Here is a 17,700-nt window from a genome sequence, read left to right on the forward strand (position 1 = left end):
TGCCATTAGAAATGATGCAGAAATTTGGACGTCCATGGCCGTCAATGGCAGCACCCTCCATAAGCGCCAGCCAGTGGAATTGGGGACATTTGGGGGACACATCCTATTGATATCTGGTCATTTCCTGTTGATATGGGGACATTTTTTTTTTTTTTGCCATTGAAAATTAACGGGGGAAAATTTGGACATCCATGGCCGTCAATGGAATCGACTTACATAGGCGTCAATGAAATCCAAGTACATTGGCATCAATAGAATGGGCAAACATGGCCGTCAATGGCATTGAACAAAGTAAAACCATTTGAAATGAATGGGAAATTTGGACATCCATGGACGTCAATGGCAGCACCCTTCATTAGCGTCGATGGAATTGGGGAAGTTTGGGGGCGACGTCCTATTGATATCTGGTCATTTCCTGTTTATTTGGGGACATTGTTGTTGTTTTTTTCATTGAAAATGAATTGGAATAAGTTTGGACGTCCATGGCCGTCAATGGCATCGATTTACATAGGCGTCAATGGAATCCAAGTACATTATCGTCAATAGATTCGACAGACATGACCGTCAATGGCATCAATGCAATTTAAACTCAATTGGAAATTCCATTGGAAGTGAATGGGGAATTTCCCATTAAAAATGAATGGGAAAGTTTTTGGCAAATTTCCGGGGAACTGTAAATTTTTTCCAAATTCTGTAAACAAATTTTATGCCCCTCACCGTCTCGGAATTTTAATGCCCAAATTGTGTGATTTGGTCAAAAATTGTAGGACTAGATACATTTTGGAATTTTTCAAAAAATTGGCATTTACGGACGAACGAAAAAATTTTCAGGTCCGTTTGAAAAAAAGCCATCGTTGTGTGAAAATTCCGGGCGTTTCAATACTTGAACGGTGCCGATCGGTCAAACGGTTCGGGCTGCGCAGCGCGCCGAAGAAACACGCAAAAAAATGCCAATCACTCAATAATAAATTTTTAAGAAATCCGCGTTAACAGGCGAACGAAAAAATTTTCAGGGCCGTTCGAAAAAAAGCCTGCGTCGTGCAAAAATTTTTGGGTCGTTTTGATACTTGACCGGTGCCGATTGGTCAAATGGTTCGGGCTTCGCGGCGCACCGAAAAAACGCGGAGAATAAGATGTTTAAGAAGAAGAAGAAGGTGCAAAACAACACTCTCTGGCCTTTGCCTAGGCAAAGATACAGATAATGATATGAAGTTCATCTTTTCACGTGCTAAATTTCACATGAACCCAGTGGGTGCTATTGACGGCGATAAGTTGCAGCTACGTTACTTTACTTTTTTTTTTTTTTTTTTTTTTAACGGTATATTTCAGTTTTTTTTTCTTATTTTCTGTGTATTTTGACAATTTTCAAAAAATAACTGCGGTTGAAATATATTGAATTTCTATCACCTTAAATGGCCCTGAAGCATTATTTTTCACTGCCAGCCCCACCAGTCAAAATGGATAGGACGTCTATTGCCGTCGCTGACAGCAAATTTGTTGACAAAAATATCCATATAGCTAGCCAACGAAAATCCAGAAGCATCTCCATCTTTAGGAGGAACAAAACCGGACTTGGCCGACACTGAAGGTGTCAGCCTGCTCGCCCCCCAACTGCGCTCCCCCCTCTTTTCCCTCCTGTGGGCCTCATTATGAGCGCGAGCAAGCTCTCAACCCCCCTCCCACACCGAGTGTCGCTGAGGTGGAAATAAACGAGTCAGGTGCTAAATGTGAACGTGGATTAGTTTCTATGCCAACGGCGCGAGGACGCACGCACGCAGCCAGTCGCGGTCCCTGCAAGACACTTGTTTTTGTCCCTCGCCCCCCCTCCCTGTGCATCCCCCTTTTCTCCCCCTCCCTCCATCAGCAGGGAAGATAAGGCCAGGCGGCGTGGCTGGTATTAAACCTTATCTCTCCAGCTGGGGCGAAGGCCTGCCGGATTTGACTGCACGGGCGCTCCGGCTCACCTCCAACGCGCCTTGTTTTAATGGCCGCCCATTAGCGCGGCGCCAGGCGACGACGGTTTTATCTGTCGTTTTCTTTCTTTTTTTTTTTTCCTTCTGCATTCGCCGCCAAATTCTGCGTCTGAACGCCCGCAGATGCGAGCTCGCCTCGATTGATTCGAGCGTTTTGACGAGACGGGGTTCTTTTTGTGTGACGCACGCGGTGTGAATTATAGATATTCTGCCTTTTTTTCTGTCAGCGTGTAATAACCACGTCTTATTCTTGAACTAATTCGCTGCCATTGACGGCTATTGGCGAATGTTTATTCACTGCCAGCCCTCCAGGTCCAAATGGATTGGACTTCTATCCGTATCTATGTCAGCGGATGAGTCAATCGCAAAGTTAAATTTGAGAATACTGTTAAATAAATGCACATAAAAAAAAATTAATATCGTATTGACCTGAATATAAGACGGGGTTTTTTGCATTGAAATAAGACTGAAAAAGTGGGGGTCGTCTTATATTCGCGATCTAGACATTATACCCATTCACGACGCTAGATGGCGCCAGATATCATTGAAGCGATGTTCTGTCATGACAGATCTCAACTACTCTCAACCAGTTTGCATTATTTTATTGCAATGGTTTTCCTTATTCAGATCTGTTTCAAGACTACAATTACAGTTAGACCTCTCTTTGATGGTTAATGCAGTTATTGCAATTTTGGTGTTTTATCACAATAGATTGGTTTATTTACATTTCAAAAACCAGAAGCCAATCATTTACGAATGTGATTGCACTTTAGTTTACATATTTAAAGGTTCAGATATTAAGATTTGAATGGGGATAAAAAATAACATCCTTTTTCTGTCAAATATTTTGTTATAATCATTTTTTTTTTCAGATGTACTGAAATTATTTTCTGTATAAAAATTAATTTGGTGTTCAAAAAGTTTTTTCAAACTTGAGTCTTGAAAAAGAGGGGGTCAATGGGGCGCCGTTTGTAAAGCAGCAGATGCTCAAAATTACGACAACATTTTCTCACATTTAGTGCCACACAGTGTTTAAAATGGTGGGAAATTTTTAGAGTCACTTTTTTTTTTTTTACACATTTACATTATTTAGCAACTTAAATATTTATTTTTAAACTAACTAACTAAATATTTAATTTAGGGCTGTCAAAATTATCGCGGTAACAGGCGGTAATTAATTTTTTAAATGAATCATGTTAAAATATTTGACGCAATTGACGCACAAATTCCCCGCTCAAACAGATTAAAATGACAGCACAGTGAAATGTGTACTTGTGTTTTTCGGAGTTTTGGCGCCCTCTGCTGGCGCTTGGGTGCGACTGATTTTATAGGCTTCAGCACCGATGAGCATTGTGTAAGTAATTATTGACATCAACAATGGTGGGCTACTAGTTTATTTTTTGATTGAAAATTTTACAAATTTTATTAAAACAAAAACATGAAGAGGGGTTTTAATATAAAATTTCTATAACTTGTACTAACATTTATCTTTTAAGAAGTACAAGTCTTTCTATCCATGGATCGCTTTAACAGAATGTTAATAATGGTAATGCCATCTTGTTGATTTATTGTCATAATAAAGAAATACAGTACTTATGTACCGTATGTTGAATGGATATATCCATCTTGTGTCTTATCTTTCCATTCCAACAATAATTTACAGAAAAATATGGCATGTTTTATAGATGGTTTGAATTGCGATTAATTGCGATTAATTACGATTAATTAATTTTTAAGCTGTAATTAACTCGATTAAAAATTTTAATTGTTTGACACCCCTAATTGAATTTAAATCTTAAACGTATGTCCTATATCCTAAATGTTAAATCAGGAAACAGTTGGAACTAAATATTTAGCTTCATATGCAAATTCACATGACTGGAGTCCGGAAGTAACAAAATAAAAGCTGGAGCACACAAAATACTCTCTAAATAGTTTCTCCTAAATATATATTTTACCTATATATTGTTATTATCACAATGACTCATGTCAAAGAGCAGACTGCCACCGTTGAGTAGATTTTATTCATTTTCAAGCAACGTAAACAGACAGTCTGAGCTGCTCCACCAGCTTTTATTTTGTTACTTCCGGTCTCCGGTGTGTGTGTGTGAATTCGCATATTAAGCTAAATATTTAGTTCCAACCGTTTCCAGATTTAGCATTTAGGATATAAGATATAAATTTAAGATTTAAATTAGGGCTGTCAAAATTAACGCGTTAACGCGCGGTAATTATTTTTTTTAATTAATCACGTTAAAATATTTGATGCAATTAACGCACATGTCCCTCTCAGACAGTATTCTGCCTTTTGGTAAGTTTTACAGCAAGGCGTTTTGTGCTGTCTAACAGCGAACTCTTGTGGTCGCTTTGCGACATGGTTTACTTTTTTCTTGCCAGTTTCAATATTGCTGCACGAAGTCTCTGTTGTGCTTATATGATCCTTGGAAAAGATTTGTCCGTAAGTATGGTTGTTGTAAAGAATGTACATATTATGTTAATAAGCGAAATGTTATATTTTTTGTATGAGACGCTTTTTGTTTATGTTTAGTCAACCTGTATTGCGTGCTAAGCTAACGTTGTTGCTAATGCAATGCTTGTTTACTTTTTTTTTTTGTAGTTTTACGTAAACGGTCTAAAGAGGACAATGGTTTGAGGCCATTTTATTAATAAATCAGATGAAAAAGGAAGAAGTCTGATTATTAAGGCGTCGTTCACGAGCTGTCTAGCTTTGGAAAAAGTAGACGCTTCGGAGTGAGGACCGCATAGACAGATTTAAATGACAGTAGAGTGAAATGCCCACTACAGTCCTTATGTACCGTATGTTGAATGTATATATCCATCTTGTGTCCTATCTTTCCATTCCAACCATTTATTTTACAGAATATATATATATAATTCACAGAAAAATATGGCATATTTTATAGATGGTTTGAATTGCGATTAATTACGATTAATTAATTTTTAAGCTGTAATTAACTCGATTAAAAATTTTAATCGTTTGACAGCCCTAATTTAAATTCAATATTTAGTTCTGGATTTAAACAATCAGGTCCAAAACTTCTTATTTAAAAATAAATATATGTTGCTAAATAATGTTGTAAATGTGCAAAAAAAAAAGTGACTCTAAAAATTTCACACCACGTTTTTAACACTGTGTCGTGCTAAATATGTGAAAATGTCGTAATTTTGAGCATGTGCTGCTTTACAAACGGCGCCCCATTGGGGTCGTCTTATAATGTCTTATATTCGGGCCAATACGTTAATAGTAATTTAGAATGAGTAATCTACGGTGGCCGAGAGGTGTCAGGCGAAATGCAAAGTCCACTTTGCAAATAGAAAAAGCACGAACCCCAATTGCAAACGCTTTCCAAAAGATAAAAAGCACGAATGCAAACCGCCACAACACGATCCTCAATTCCTAAAGCGCGATCACAAATTGGCAAAAGCACGAACCCCAATTGCCACAACACGACAGCAAATGGTTCACAGCACGACCGCAAAAGACTCGCAAGACAATTGCAAAGACAATGACCCAGAAGTTAAAAAAATAATAATAAAAAAGTGAATATATGATCCGAATATATAATGAAAAGACGAGTTTGTATATTGCTATATGTGCTTTGTGACCATCTCTACGGGCCTCCGTAAAGTTGCCCCCCCCCCCCATCAGACGCAAATTTATCATAAAAATGATGTTAATCGTTTGTGCTGCAACGGTTTTGTAGATACAGGATTATGCCTTTATTGAGATATTAATTACGAGTGGGGACGTCACTCGTAGCTTTTTCTTAGCTTAGCTCCCGCAGCTAACGGAGCGTACCAACTCTCTCAATAACAGAGGGGCGTCCTAACAAGGCAGCACAAACGTAGCGCAAACAAATTCGGGTCCATTTTGCAGTAAATTAGGGGGCTTGAGATATTAATTTCGAGTGATGACATCCCTCTAAGCCCCCAATTTACTGCAAAATAGACCCGAATTTGTTTGTGCTACGTTTGTGCTAGTCTTGTTAGGACACCCCTCTGTTATTGAGAGAGTTGGTACGCTCCATTAGCTGTGGGAGCTAAGCTAAGAAAAAGCTACGAGTGACGTCCCCACTTGTAATAATTATCTCAATAAAAGCATAATACTGTATCTACAAAACCGTTGCAGCACCAACGATTAACATCATTTTTATATAAATTTGGGTCTGATGGGTGGGCAACTTTACGGAGGCCCGTAGAGGTGGTCACAAAGCACATATAAGCAATATACAAGGTGTCGTCTTTTTATTATTTTTTTTCACTTCTCGGTCATCTTCTTTGCAATTGTCTTGCGAGTCTTTTGCGGTCGTGCTGCGAGCGATTTGCTGTCGTGTTGTGGCAATTGGCGTTCGTGCTTTTGCCAATTTGCAATCGCGCTTTAGAAATTGGGGATTGTGTTGAGGCAATTTGCATTTGTGCTGCAAGCCATTTGCTGCCTTGTTGTGGCAATTGGGGATCGTGCTTTTGCCAATTTGCGATCGCGCTTTAGGAATTGGGGATCGTGTTGTGGTGGTTTACGTTCATGCTTTTTGCGTTTGGACTTTGCATTTCGCCTGACACCTCTCGGCCACCGTAGTAATCACTGCAGAAGTTGTTAAAAAGTGTGGCTCCTTCTAGTGATGTGCCCAAGTACTGTTTAAGTAGGTAGCCCTTAATCAAACATGTCTCAGTGGGCAAATTACGACATCCACTCAATTATATTTAACTTTGAAGGTCAGTATATTTGCATCATAGACTTCATAATATATTGACGGGACACGTGGCGCGGGGCTGATTAATAGGGTGCCTATCTCTGTCAAAGCTAACCGAGTGGAAACACAGACAAAGAGCTTTTTAAGTTGAAAATTCTTGTGAATAAATGCGTAAATTCTTTATAGATATGGACGTAAAAAAAATCTCGATTCTTGGTTAAAAGCAACAACAAAAAAAGTGCAGTTAGCATTTATTTTACGTACATATGTCGCGACCCTCGTGAGGATAAGTAGCATGAAATAGGGATAGGCGGATCGATACCAAAATATCGATATTTCGATCCAGCGCGTTAAGTTTTAGGTATCGATCCCCAAGCAAAAGTATCGATATTTGGAATTAATATATTTTCTTTGTCTATTTTTTGGGTATGTTTTTGTGCACACTTTTTGTACTACTTTTTCCTTTCGCATTCTACACACACGTAAGCAGTACACACACATAAGCAGTGCACCAGCATGTGCTCCCGCCCCCATTCACGTCCCTATCCTGTGTCGATCAGCATGCTTTTCCTCTGCCCCTCACGCCTAATTTCTTACTTAACCTTATTATTATTTCTTATTCATTTATGTTTAATATTTATTTTGTTTAATATTTTATTTATTTTTCTATGAAATATGTTTTTCCATATTTTTTATGTTACAAACAATTAAATGCTTGAATTCTTGTTTTGTTGCTACTTATTTTTATTTTGTTAAAGGTCTGTTTCAATTATTTCAATATCTGTTTGTTTTTTTAAATGTATTTTTATTTATTTATTTTTTTTTTTAGTTCAAAATCTGTTTGAAAATTGTGTTAGTAAAATAAAATTCAAAAACGGCAAGTAACTATTGATTATTGGATTTGTTTTTAATGATCTACCATTAGAGGGCGGTAACATGCTACTATCAATTCGTTCTTTAATTAGATCAAAAATGTTTAACAGGTAGATTATGATTTGATCAAATACAACGTGTAGCAGGGAAATGTTCTTTGCATATGAATTTAAGGGTCATGTTTAAAGAGTGAGACTGACTAATCAGATTTTGTTGTTGATGGATTGGTTTGTGAGTTTGAGGGAAACTGCTTTGCTAGTTATTAAAAGCAGCAGTTTTCCATTGCAATGCATATTTGACACAAAGAGACTTTTAATAGATTTTTTGTGCATGCTGTAGTTGTACATCAGATATCATCAGAATGGGTGAGAACTCTGCAGGGTTGTTATATTTCTGAAATATGAACTTCCGGTATCGGTATCGGATCGGGATCGCAGTATTTGGCCTTGGTATTACTTGGTATCAGATCAAATCCAAAATCACTGGTATCGCCCATCCCTAGCATGGAAAATGAATGAATGACGAAGTACGATGCTAGTCTGTCAGTCAATGTGGCGGCCGCCATATGTAAACAGAGCTTTTCCAGTGAAAATTCTTATGAAGAAATGCTAAATCCCTGAATTCTTTATAGATATGGACGTAAAACATTCTCGATTCTTGGTTAAAAGTAAAAGTGAAAAAAAAAAAAAGACAGTTAGCATTTATTTTAAGTAGGGCTGTCAAAATTATCGCGTTAACGCGCGGTAATTAATTTTTTAAATTAATCACGTTAAAATATTTGACGCAATTAACGCACATGTCCCACTCAGACAGTATTCTGCCTTTTGGTAAGTTTTACAGCAAGGTTTTTTGTGCTGTCTAACAGCGAACTCTTGTGGTCGCTTTGCGACATGGTTTATTGCTTTCTTCCCAGTTCAATATGGCTGCACGATGTCTCGGGCTGACGACTACGTTGTAATGTTGTGCTTGTATGATCCTTGGGCAAGATTTGTCCGTAAGTATGGTTGTTGTAAAGAATGTACATATTATGTTAGTAAGCGAAATGTTATATTTTTTGTATGAGACGCTTTTTGTTTATGTTTAGTGAACCTGTATAGCGTGCTAAGCTAACGTTGTTGCTAATGCAATGCTTGTGTACTTTTATTTTGTAGTTTTACGACGGTCTAAAGAGGACAATGGTTTGAGGCCATTTTATTAATAAATCAGATGAAAAAGGAAGAAGAATTATTAAGGCGTCGTTCACTAGCTGTCTAGCTTCGGAAAAAGTAGACGCTTCGGAGTGAGGACAGCATAGACAGATTTAAATGACAGTAGATTGAAATGCCCACTACAGTCCTTATGTACCGTATGTTGAATGTATATATCCATCTTGTGTCTTATCTTTCCATTCCGAAAATTTATTTTACAGAATATATATATAATTTAAAGAAAAATATGGCATATTTTATAGATGGTTTGAATTGCAATTAATTGCGATTAATTACGATTAATTAATTTTTAAGCTGTAATTAACTCGATTAAAAATTTTAATCGTTTGACAGCCCTAATATTAAGTAAATATGTCGAATGTGGTGTGGTGAAGGAGCTGGGTCCCAGACTCTTCTCACGGTGTTAGAAAAATACAGGGAGAACAGTCTGGCCTTGCCAAGCAAACAAGGTGACAGTCAAGCTAGACCCAACACTGCCACCAAAGGGCAGTGTATCCTCCATCATTAAACAAAATACAATACTTTTGGACTTAGGTTTGATTCCGATTTACACGGAAATTCGGATTACGTCGCTAGCGTAGGAACAGCACTCATTCGTAACTTCGCCACGACCTGTAAATGTGTGCGGAAGCAGCTTTTTTTTCCTCTCTCGCTGCATTGATCCCCAGCTTTGGCTCCATCTTGTGGCATTACAGAAACACTACAAATGAGCATTTATGAAAAATCAGTGTAAAGGTTAGAAAAACACTGAAAAAAAATGCAACGTGTTGCTGAAATTTTACGCTTTCAATGTTAGCGTTCCTGACTATGGTTGTATCATTAATTGTCCCGCCTACTATATGAACAAGAGATCCAGATGGAGGGTCCAGGTAGCGAGGGGGTTAAGGTGAAAACAATAACAAGGGCGGCAGAGGCGGGCAAGCGTCGCGTCCTCCGCGGAAGTGTCAGCTCGTGTGTTGGTTGACAGTGTCGCGCTCCCCCCCCCCCCCCCCCCCCCCCCCCAGAGCGCCGGCAGCCTCACAAAGACAGACAGCTCGAATTAATCCCACGAGGGCAGCGCGTGACAGTTTGGCAGAGCGGAGAATTGAAAGGGAGGAGGGACGCCGAGCGGCGAGGAGGCGCGAGCATTTGTCAAATCATAATTAAATGATGAATCGCTATTCCGTTATTGACGACGCGGGCCGCACCAAACCTCCAATGGAACAAAAATAAGTGCAAATGGAGAAAGGAATAACATTTTTTTAAAAATGGAGGTTTTATGGAGGTGACTGTTATTATATGATTCTGCGAATTCTAGATTCAAGATGTTTTAGTTCATTGTCATTTCGCGAGTTCCCTTTGCCAAGATTTTTTTTTTTTTTTTATGAAAAATAAAACGTAAAAAAATAATGATGATAAATGACACTCTAGACTAGATTATTATTTAATCGTAACTAACTCCAATTTTTGCAGTGGTACACATGCTCCCTCTTGTGGTACGTGAAAGAATCAATTCATTTAATTTTCAAACCCTTAATTTTTTACATCCAAAACAGTATTTTTTTTAGAACAATTCACTTGAGTTTAACGTTAAAGTGCATTATTTTAGAATACCTTGAGCCCTCGTTTTTCGCGGTTAATAGGGACCAGAACCCGCCACAATAATTGAAAAATCGTGAAGTAGCGAACCACCCCAATTGTTTTTTTGTGTGTGTTCAATGTATTTATTCAGATTTAGCGTTGGAAAGAAATATATAAGACATGTTTTTTCAATTTTCTTTCCCCAAAGTATATTTAAAAAACAATTTTTATCTGTATATATATATATTGATAAATGATTTTCAAGCACTTCAAATGTAATAATTATGATAAGTCTTCAACATGTTACTGTTCCACCGAATTATTTATAAACAAGAAGAAAGCAGAAAAATGCTTGGCTTTATTAAATGCTTCATTGAATGAGTCCACTCAAATCCGCTTAAGCTGCTTACTTACACACAATGAGTTGCCACAGCAACTGTTTAACAAGTTAAACGATGATTGACGCATGCGGCGCTTTGAAGTCAGCTTCTCTGGCGAGTTCAAACATTAAACGTCTCTAAATCATCGTTTACTTTAATAAGCAACTACAGTGCACTCACTACCTGACCAACAGAGGGCAGGTAGAGCAACGGAGGGAGCGATAGTGAAACTGAGAGTGAGGCTCGGGACATGTTTTTTTTTTTTTTTTTAAATTGAAACAGAATCCGCGATTGACTGAGGGTTTGAAGTGCGAAGTAGAGATGGATCACTGTAGTTTCTTTTCAAACATTTATTTGACTTCTGTTTAATAAATTTTGATTGAATTGTGTTGAAATGTTCAAACAATGGTTCAGAATATTAAATAAAACTTATTGTAATATATAAGGATACATTTAATTTCTGAGCAATAATCCAGTCAAATAGATTGAAATGAAAATCGTCTATCAAAATTGTCATATTTTAGATATGTCGTTTCCTTTAAAAGAATGGTTTTCCGAGATGTTTTACCAAGCAAATTGTCAAAAATGTCAATAAGCTTTTTATCATATATTGCTTGAGCAAATATTGTGTCTTTGACCAGAGAATCTATATCGTCCCGTCGTGAAATTCAGGGTTGACACGCCTACTATTTACTAGGAGTGGGAACCTCAAGGCACCTCACGATACGATACGATTCGCGATACAAGATACACGATAACGATTATCTCACGATATCACGATACAGCAAATATTGGTCAGAAATTTGATACATGATATTCTACAATACAACTGTTGAAACGGAAAAAAAAAACATATTTCAAAATAGAAAAAATACTGTTTAAGTCATTTATTAAACAGTGACACCTTTTCAGTGCAACATTGCTGTAAGATATAAATCTGCTGGTAATTGTGTACCTGCACATATAGAGGAAACAAACCACAACCACTGATATTTCTTGGCGAAATCCTGATGAATGGCACGCTTAATTTCTTAAGTTTTAAATCTTTTGAAATTTTTTAACAGTGCTGTAAGTGTCAGTCAGCAGTTGAGCTTGGAGTGGGGCAATGATAAAATTGGTGGCTCTTTTCTTTGTATATGACCTTTGTTGTCAAAAGCATTGGGTTGAGCACTTCCACCATCTGCTTCAGCATTTGTGACGTCAGACTCAGTCAGTTACATTCTTCCTCACCTTAAAAACAACAAAATAAATAAAAAATATTAGCTACTCAATAGCTTTTGAGTTGAAATTCTGATTATTTTGTGTGTGTTGGAAGTATTGAGTGAATTAAAAAAAAATATGAATTGAATGAATAGAAATTAAAAATGCAATAATTACCTGTTTTTAATATGTAGGACACATTAATTATACTCCACGTCACCTTATATATCTTGGAAGCTATTCAAACCGTTTTTATAGCTTATTGTATCAAAACGGCAGTCATAACAGTTTGTGTAGTAAACTAGATGGAAAGTGGTTCTCAAATATGTCATCAAAATAATACATTTAAAAATCAATTACTAGTACATTGCAAAACTTTCTTACCTCAAGTGATGCTCCATAGAAATCCGGTGTCCAATTAGTCACCAGCTGCCAGTGAACCTTATTTTATTAGACAATTCTTGCATACAGCAAAGTCCTTGTTCACCTTACTTCCTTTATTGTTGGTGTAAAATCCAAAGTGTGTCCACATGTGTGATTTTCAGCAATATTTTTCTCACTTTTTCCTCCACCGTTCTCACAAAGCTTTTTTATTTTTTTCAACCCACTTGGGAACGCTCTTCTTCTCTACGTGACTTGTGCGCACTTTACCTTCACTGCCACTGTTGAGCGCCCCTAGTGGACCGCCAAGGAATTGCTCAACAAACATTGAGCAGTTTACAGCATCCATACTCCATTGTTTGGCCAATATGTCAAATAAAAGTATCGATGCTTGGCGGGAGCATATCGATAACCGATCGGGTTGCAAAATATCGCGATATATCGCTGTATCGAGATATTGTCACACTCTTACTATTTACCTTTAGAGCCATCACAAACACTGGTTAGATGAGGCATAACCTTGACAGTCAAAGTTGTTCACTAGCAAAGCTGGTGTAAATTTTAATCAAATCCGCATTTCATCCAATGAGCTTTAAATATGGATCTTGATGGATATATGGATCAGTATTGGTTAATTATGGCCTAAAATTCCCTTTAGCGCAGCTCCATTTAGTGGGATGCATAACGCAATCCCGACTACTACTACTGTGCCTTATAATGTAGTGCGCCCTATAGCTGAAAATCATTATAAAATAGGTCATTCATTCAAGGTGCAACTTATACAGGTAGTCCCCTTATTACAACGTACTCGACTTACGCAATTTTAACTTTACAACGCCGGAGTCTTGTACACTGTTTTGTCTTGGGTTGTTTTTTTTTGTTTGTTTGTTTTAGTCGCATAAACAGTACCTTATTGTACCTCACACGATCTTATTTTTTACTTTACTTCATTAATATGATGTGTTCTGTCCTCACTAAATGTGAAGTTGTTCAGCTGAAAAGATAGCCAACAAGACAATTGTGCTTTTTGAACATTTTTACTTCCTTCACTTCAGATTAGAGAGGCCTGTAATTGTCAACATGGGTAAACCTCAACCATGAGAGACAGAATGTGAAAAAAAAAAACAGAAAATCACATTATTTGATTTTTAAAGAATTTATTTCCAAATGAGAGTGGAAAATAAGTATTTTTTTCACCAACAAACATGCAAGATTTCTCGCTGTCAAAGAGGTCTAACGTCTTCTAACGAGGTCTAACGAGGCTCCACTCGTTACCTGTATTAATGGCACCTGTTTTAACTCATTATCGGTATAAAAGACACCTGTCCACAACTTCAGTCAGTCACACTCCAAACTCCACTATGGCCAAGACCAAAGAGCTGTCGAAGGACACCAGAGACAAAACTGTAGACCTGCACCAGGCTGGGAAGACTGAATCTGCTATAGGGAAAATGCTTGGTCAAAGAAATCAACTGCGGGAGCAATTATTAGAAAATGGAAGACATGCAAGACCACTGATAATCTCCCTCGATCTGGGGCTCCATGCAAGATCTCACCCCGTGGCGTCAAAATGATAACAAGAACGTTGAGCAAAAATCCCAGAACCACACAGGGGGACCTAGTAAATGACCTACAGAGAGCTGAGACCACAGTAACAAAGGCTACTATCAGTAACACAATGCGCCGAAAGGGACTCAAATTCTGCACTGCCAGACGTGTCCCCCTGCTGAAGAAAATACACGTCCAGGCCCGTCTGCGGTTTGCTAGAGAGCATTTGGAAGATCCAGAAGAGGACTGGGAGAATGTGTTATGGTCAAATGAAACCAAAATACAACTTTTTGGTAGAAACACAGGTTCTCGTGTTTGGAGGAAAAAGAATACTGAATTGCACCATACCCACTGTGAAGCATAGGGGTGGAAACATCATGCTTTGGGCCTGTTTTTCTGCAAAGGGACCAGGACGACTGATATGTGTAAAGGAAAGAAAGAATGGGGCCATGTATCAAGAAATTTTGAGTGAAAATCTCCTTCCATCAGCAAGGGCATTGAAGATGAGACGTGGCTGGGTCTTTCAGCATGACAATGATCCCATACACACAGCCAGGGCAACAAAGGAGTGGCTTCGTAAGAAGCATTTCAAGGTCCTGGAGTGGTCTAGCCAGTCTCCAGATCACAACCCCATAGAAAATCTGTGGAGGGAGTTGAAAGTCTGTGTTGCCCAACGACAGCCCCAAAACATCACTGCTCTAGAGGAGATCTGCATGGAGGAATGGGCCAAAATACCAGCAACAGTGTGTAAAGCTTGTGAAGAGTTACAGAAAATGTTTGGCCTCCGTTATTGCCAACAAAGGGTACATAACAAAGTATTGAGATGAAATTTTGGTATTGACCAAGTACTTATTTTCCACCATGATTTGCAAATTCTTTAAAAATCAAACAATGTAATTTTCTGTTTTTTTTCCCCCACATTGTCTCTCACGGTTGAGGTTTACGCATGTTGACAATTACAGGCCTCTCTAATATTTTCAAGTGGGAGAACTTACACAATTAGTGGTTGACTAAATACTTATTTGCCCCACTGTATGTACACTTATGTTCAAAACCACACGCACAACAATTGGTGTTCATACGTCCATCTAGTCCAGGCATTTCCAAAGTCAGGCCTGGGGGCCAATTACGGCCCGTGGACAAATTTCATCCGGCCCCCAGCCTCTGTCATGAAATCAATAACGTCTGGCCCACACACAGACTTAATAAATTTGTCAACAGCACTGCTACCAGCATATGAAGTAGCTTACACACTAAATGCTGTTCCTCATTTACTCACTAAAAGGCAGCAGCACTCTAAGCAACATTACCCCGTGTGATCCTATACTCCCAATTTTCTAAAATGGCGACAATCAACAAAAAGAAGAAAGTTGACCGACGCCTCAAGGATAGGTGGAAATGGACTATTTCATCTCTAAAATACGCAACAACTGTGTCTACCTCATTTGCAAAGAGACAGTCGCTGCTTTTAAAGAGTTCAATGTGAGGCGATATTACCAAACAAGACACGCTGACATGTACGACAAGATTACAGGAAAGATACGTAGCGATAAACTGAAGCAACTTGGAGCGAGTTTAATTTCACAGCAGCAGTATTTCGCAAGAGCCCGAGATTCGAAAGAGTACGCCACAAAGGCTAGTTGCAAGATTGTTGAAATTGTTAATTTAAAAAAATAATAAAGCAAATGTGACACACAGAATGGCTTGCTAAAATGTGCTTAAATATATTGTTCTACGTAAAGGACGTAAGCCTAGGTCGGCCCCCCACATTTTTACCACACCAAATCTGGCTCCCTTTGCAAAAAGTTTGGGCACCCCTGATCTAGTCTGATCAATATGTAAATTTAGTAGATTAAATTAGCCTAATTTGCCAAACAAAAGTCTGCTAGTTTAAATGCTACAAATGCTAACGTATTTACAATTCTCATTGCAAATCGCTCACACATAACTCCACAAACTGTAGCTCTTAACTTAATTACAAATGCATACACAAACATATATTAGCTGAAACAACTTACAGCCTTATGTGGACCAAACCAGAGCGCAGCTGATAAAGACGCGTCAAACAAACATCAATGACACTCTGATGAAGGTGGAAGTAGTCGCCGACTCATGTCAGGTAAATAAAAACCTTGAATTGTCTGTGATAAAACAAAAAGTGTAGACAAAATGAACTCAATACAACTAATAGAATAATTACAAATGCCTGAAATATGACAAAGCAAAGGCTAGCCCAAAAAAAACCACTGGTTGCCAATTGAAAATGGAAAAAAAAAAATACCCAATGCCACTCTGATCAATGTGAAGCGGCTGCGTGAAATCGTCAGATATCATTGACGTCTTTGAAGCACTCCAACCCGAAGACGTGAATACTTATCGATCGTTTTTTTTCTCCACTTGTCCATTTTGTATAAATACTGTCAAAGCGACGTCAGTCGGCACATTAATTAGGAGTATCGACGAAACGTCAGGCAGGCGTGCTGGTTCAGCAGAGCTCACATTATTAGGGAAAGGTTAAGTGCCCCGTCGACATTTAATTTCCGGCCGTCATCCCTCGATCTGTTCCCCCGCTCTTCCTCTTTCCCTCTTTATCCATCTCCATCCCCCTCTCCCCTTCTTGTCTTCCTGCATAAACACTTGAATCATAATTCTGCGTGTGGGATTTTCGAGCGAGAGCTGAGCTGCGACGAAAAGTTGGCCTCTCATTGGTTGCCTGATGCGCGCACGCACACAAGCGTACGCATGCACGCACACACACACACTGTCATTTAGCAGCATCCTCTCCGGCAGCGGCGCATTTGCAAGATGGATGCCCTCTCGCGCGCATTTATCCGCCAGCGCCGCGGTGCTTTATTATCTAATTTTGACAGCGCGTTCCCGCCCACCGCGCCGCCGTAGCGCCGCCGACGTCGCCTCCGGGGACCTTCTGGGCGAGGCCCCCGCTGAACTCAATCGCAAAGTGCTAAATGCGCTGCGCCGCTCGCATGCTAATTTGTGGCGAAAACCAATAGAGCGCCTCGTGTTGTCGTCCTACTGAAATTCGACAGCAAAAATATATTATAAACCACTTGCTGTTTTTGGAAGAGATTTTTTCAAATGTAATTTAATGCCACGACATATTTGGAAATGTGAAAGCAGAAGTTTGTTTTGGGCAGTGTTGTTAATCTTACTGAAAAAAAGTAATTAATTATAGTTACAAATTACTTCTCCCAAAAAGTAATTGCGTTAGTAACTCAATTACCTGAATGTAAGAGTAGTTAGTTACTTGGCAAAGTAATTGATGATGATTACTTTTTTTTTTTTCCCTCAAAAAAAAAAACAACATTTTTTGGTACAATTGGCCCGAGCCCAATTCTTTACCCTAATTTACTCTTTACCCTGAATCAACTGTTAAAAGTAGGGCTGTCAAACGATTAAAATTTTTAATCGAGTTAATTACAGCTTAAAAATTAATTAATCGTAATTAATCGCAATTAATCGCAATTCAAACCGTCTATAAAATATGCCATATTTTTCTGTAAATTATATATATATTCTGTAAAATAAATTTTTGGAATGGAAAGATAAGACACAAGATGGATATATACATTCAACATACGGTACATAAGGACTGTAGTGGGCATTTCACTCTACTGTCATTTAAATCTGTCTATGCTGTCCTCACTCCAAAGTGTCTACTTTTTCCGAAGCTAGACAGCTAGTGAACGACGCCTTAATAATTCTTCTTCCTTTTTCATCTGATTTATTAATAAAATGGCCTCAAACCATTGTCCTCTTTAGACCGTCGTAAAACTACAAAATAAAAGTACACAAGCATTGCATTAGCAACAACGTTAGCTTAGCACGCTATACAGGTTCACTAAAC

This window comes from Corythoichthys intestinalis, chromosome 8 (assembly GCF_030265065.1).
Source record: "Corythoichthys intestinalis isolate RoL2023-P3 chromosome 8, ASM3026506v1, whole genome shotgun sequence".
NCBI classification, from domain to species: domain Eukaryota; kingdom Metazoa; phylum Chordata; class Actinopteri; order Syngnathiformes; family Syngnathidae; genus Corythoichthys; species Corythoichthys intestinalis.